The sequence below is a fragment of the Candoia aspera genome, chromosome 2 (genome assembly GCF_035149785.1).
Source record: "Candoia aspera isolate rCanAsp1 chromosome 2, rCanAsp1.hap2, whole genome shotgun sequence".
NCBI classification, from domain to species: domain Eukaryota; kingdom Metazoa; phylum Chordata; class Lepidosauria; order Squamata; family Boidae; genus Candoia; species Candoia aspera.
In genome coordinates, this window is record NC_086154.1 from 153544600 (window position 1) to 153549535 (window position 4936).

Below are 4936 nucleotides of genomic sequence, written 5' to 3' on the forward strand. Positions count from 1 at the left end.
CAACAGAATCTTGCCAAAGTGAGCAAAACTAGCAATACAGAAAGGCAAAACACCAACACGCTAAGGCGGCTTTGGCCTGACCCTTTTGGATGGTTGCCCAAGGTCTTTGATGCTGTGAGAGCGTTTCTGCTCCTGGAATGCACTCCCTCCTCCTTGCCCAGCTATCTCCATATCACCTTCCCCCTCAGAAAGACATTCCATAACAGCTGGCCTTCCATGGGGGTTAACCTGAGTCATTCTTCCTTTTATGAGAAGCAGGTGTTGAGAAGGAAAGGAGGTGGATCTCCCTGAGAAAGTGGCTCAAACAGGCTTTGGTCCTTCCCCAGTTGGCCAAGCAGCAGCCCTTGCTACCCGGCTGGGCCAGAGAGTAAGATGAGAGGGTTGTTTTCCTTTTCCCACCCTTCCCTTTTCCTTTTGTGCTGTTTCATTTAAAGTCATGCTTTGGACAATCAGAAGCTTGCTTACTTTACTGTGCTTTAAACATGTGCTCCATGTGCAGGTGCCTTCATTGTCCAGTCCCCCCTTGGCCCCAAATGGCCCCTCATCCCATTGATGAGGACAGAAAGGCTTCCTGCTCAGGGGGTTGAGCATGCATCCCATAGAAATCTATCCCTCCCCTCAGCAGACATTTCTCATAGGATTTTTTCTTCTGGATGGTACTGCAGCCGTTTTCTTGGGGGCTTCCGAATCCCTTAGCTAAGAACAGGTACCTTGCCGATTTGGGAATGAACTCCCCATCTTCAAAGCTGTGTGCTAAGGAACCCCCCTGGACTTCCATCGAATCCTGCAAATGACATTTGTTCGTATTCAGACATAAATCCAAAGCTCTCTGCATCCCAATCGGATGGCTAAAGCCTAGGGCACAAGGTTTGATACCAGTGCCAACAGGAAGAGTGCATTTGGAAGCCTTAAGGTCAAGAGGATATATAATCATCTACAGATTGATTTTTAAGGGGCCATAAACCCTCGTACATATTGCAAACCAGCAGACACATAAAAGGGGGCAGGTTAGAAACCCAAGTGTTTTTTTTTCTTTTCCTTTTTTCAATTTTTTTATTCTCCTTTTTGACTTTTTTATTTTAGTTTTTTTAGTACATCAAATTTGCTAAACTTGTTTTGTATGGTTCACTTATTTTCCTTTATCAACATATATACATACTCATACTCAGATATGCAGATGATACCACTTTGATGGCTGAAAGCAAAGAGGAACTGAGGAGCCTTCTGATGAAGGTGAAAGAAGAAAGTGCAAAAGCTGGGTTGCAGTTAAATCTCAAAAAAACCAAGATTATGGCAACCAACTGGCAAATAGAGGGAGAAAACGTAGAAGCAGTGAAAGACTTCATATTTCTAGGTGCAAAGATTACTGCAGATGCTGACTGCAACCAGGAAAGACGTTTAATCCTTGGGAGAAGAGCAATGACAAATCTCAATAAAATAGTTAAGAGCAGAGACATCACACTGACAACAAAGGTCCGCATAGTTAAAGCAATGGTATTCCCAGTAGTAACATATGGCTGTGAGAGCTGGACCATAAGGAAGGCTGAGAGAAGGAAGATCGATGCTTTGGAACTGTGGTGTTGGAGGAAAATTCTGAGAGTGCCTTGGACTGCAAGAAGATCAAACCAGTCCATCCTCCAGGAAATAAAGCCAGACTGCTCACTTGAGGGAATGATATTAAAGGCAAAACTGAAGTACTCTGGCCACATAATAAGACGACAGGACACCCTGGAGAAGATGCTGATGCTAGGGAGAGTGTAAGGCAAAAGGAAGAGGGGCCGACCAAGGGCAAGATGGATAGATGATATTCTAGAGGTGACGGACTCGTCCCTGGGGGAGCTGGGGGTGGCGATGACTGACAGGAAGCTCTGGCGTGGGCTGGTCCATGAAGTCATGAAAAGTCGGAAGCAACTGAATGAATAAACAACAACATACTCATACATATATACATACAAATATAGATACACATACAACAATTAATAGCAATGTGGAGACCTTAATATAATGTAATTCAGCTTAAGTTCGAACCTTATCATAAAACACCTTGATGTATGCTCTTCCTTTATTTACTTACTCATTCCTAATGTTATATTTAATTTTGAAGAAAGGGTTAAATAACTGTAATGCTTGTAGTATTAATATCCAAAATTATAATTAATATTGATAGAGTATTCAGTTATCTATGTACATTATTCTAAGGCATCCAAATAACAGAACTTTAAGAATTTCAGTTTATTATATAAATATTGTTGTACTGAAATAATCAGAGCCTTGTGTGGCGCAGAGTGGTAGGTGGCAGTATTGCAACTGAAACTCTCCCCACGACCCGAGTTCGATCCCAGTGGAAGCTGGATTCTTGGGTAGCTGGCTCAGGTCGACTCAACCTTCCATCCTTCCGAGGTTGGTAAAATGAGTACCCAGCTTGCTAGGGAAGGTGACGACTGGGGAAGGCAATGGCAAACCACCCCGCTATAGTCTGCCAAGAAAACGTCGTGAAAGCGGCGTCCCCCCCATAGGGTCATACATGACTCAGTGCTTGCACAGGGGACCTTTCACTCATCACACTGAAATAATATACTGTATTAAAATTGAGAAGATGGAGTAATAAGTGGTCTATATGGCTAGATTTAATAATATGTTAAAGGATTGAGCTAATTTTATATTAATACTTTATGAGTATATCGCTAATTTCTTCAATTGTCACTCCGTTAATTAGTATTTTGTATATTCTGTTTTATTATATTAGCAGTTTTATAATTTTGTTTGGACATCATTAGATTTTCTAGTTGTTATATTTTACCAATAAAATACTATTTAAAAAAAAGTTTAAGAGGATGCTGCTTCCAGAATAAGGACTGCCTGTTCTCCAAAGAGGTTACGCTCAAGATTGGGTGCTTGGCAACTTTTCACAAAGGTTCTTCCACCATTTGGAAGACACATCCCTCTCTCCTTTTGCCTTGGAGGGGGTCAGGAAAAGGGGGGATGCTTAGGCACTCAGCCCCTTCCTTGGTCACCATTTCGTCACTGGATGTCCCTCCACCAGCCAGAACCTGACGTCTGGCAGCTAGATTACAAACCACCCATCAGGAATCTTGCACTGAGGGCAGGGGAGAAGCCAGGCATGGAGGCTGGAGTAGGGGCAGACCTGGGATGCCCTTTCCAGATGGTGGGGAAAATGGAGGAGGAAGAAGCAGGACCATTGAGGGTCTTCAACCCAGGAGGGGAGGAGCATCCGGAGGAGGTTCAGAGCAGCTGCGCCTTAATTGTGCCAGGGAGAATTACGCATGTGGGGTGGGAGGATTGCTGGGAAAGGCTCTCCAAGTGTTGTTCCTTGCCCTCCAAGCCATAAAGGTCTTTCCAGGAATCCAAGGGGCTCTTGTTCTTGAGTTTGCCAGCCTGGCTGGGCTTCCCAGGTGAGAATTCCTTCCCCTTCCCTGGACTTGAGGTATGAACTCCCACTGGCCATGTTGCCAAACCTTCCTTACCCCTGAGGTAGAAGCGGTGTTCCCATCATGAGTGTTCTCCTGCTTCTCGACTTGTTCCTGTGCCTCTTGGGTCCTGACTGGAAGAAGAAGGTGAGATGTGGAAGAACGTCCAGCTAGCTCAGCCTCCCCTTTCCAAGACTGGCCAGTCAGTCCGCCTTTTTTTCTCTTGCAAGCTTCTTTTGGACAGGAAGCAGCCTGGGGGTGGGGGCTCCTGCAGACTCTTGTGGCCTGTCAATGGTGCCCTGCCAAGCCCGGGGTTTGGGAGAAGGACTTGGTACCTGGTAAGGGGCACAGGAAGGTCTTCTACTCTGTTGTCCACATAGCAGCAAAATGGACACCTTTTCAAGGTGTTCTGTAAGGAGAGGGGAACAGAGGAAGAGACCTGAGCTAAGGGAGAGAGAGTTGGGGCCCTTGACTTTCTCCCTGCTTTCCTGGTTTCTTGGCAGCTGAGAGGGCCACACTCACTCTGAACAGCCTTCATAGCACCATAGCAGAGGCTGGATGGTGTGAGGAGAGGTCACCAGCAGGAGAGGCTCAGAGGAGTGTCTGCCAGCCAGTGGGTAAGTCTAGAAAGGAAGTGAATAGCCTAGGTGCTGGCTAGTGGCTTTATAGGTGGGCTCGGAACCTTGTTCCCTCGGCAACCGGGGAAACAGCCCCAATGGCCACTTTTGAACCTACACAACGATGGTGGCCCTATAGGCAGGCTTGGAACCTTGTTCCCATGGCTACTGGGGAAACAGCCTCAACGGCCACTTTTTGAACCTACACAAGGATGGAGGCTCTCTTGAGGCCAGGAGTGGCTGGGCAGCCCTGTGGCTGACTCTCTTGGTGGCCTTGGCTTTTGCCTTTCATGTGGGAAGCTGTCTGTGGGCAACACAAAAGCACAATCACAATCATGGGTGGCACAGAGCACAGAGAGGGGCCAGACATGCCAACTTGCTTCTCTGCTAGGCCTCTTGGCAGTTTGACCTTCCTTTCCCCTTCAGGGCAGCACAGCCTGGTATCTCCTGCCCACCACTTAGTGGGGTCTGAGTCCTGTCTGCCAAGGGGAAAATTCCCTTCTTTTCCTGTTGTGGGGGGCTGGGGCAGAAAGTGGCAACAGAGTTTGTGGGGGGCATACAAGAGGGGCAGGGTGGCCTCTTCAATATCATTCAAAGCCACCTCCCCTCTGTGCCAGCCAGCCTGGAGGTGCTGGTGGTTGTGGAGGAAGCCCAAGAAGGCCACCAGTCACTCATCAGCGATGCAGGCCAATGGCTGTGTTGCCTAGAGACTCAGATACCCCGAGTTTGGCGTGGAGTTGATAAAAATTTGGTCCCTGAATTTGGGAGAGACACTAACTTTGCAAAGTGTTTTTTTCCTATTCGAAAACATGAATCGCATAGCAATTCAGGCAAAAACAAAAGTATTTATGGGGGGATGTCAAGTCCTTTTATAGGGCACAGAGACAAATG

At 46.8% G+C, this 4936-nt stretch overlaps 1 long non-coding RNA gene across 1 annotated transcript; it reads right to left on the bottom strand.

Annotated features, from left to right (window-relative positions):
* Window positions 1-713: 713 nt before the first annotated feature.
* On the bottom strand, window positions 714-4055 carry LOC134492470 (uncharacterized). Its single transcript, XR_010067443.1, has 4 exons — window positions 3951-4055; window positions 3764-3837; window positions 3486-3558; window positions 714-784 (listed from the first exon to the last, which is right to left on the bottom strand). It is a non-coding gene; the product is annotated as an uncharacterized LOC134492470 (long non-coding RNA).
* Between the last annotated feature and the right edge of the window lie 881 nt (window positions 4056-4936).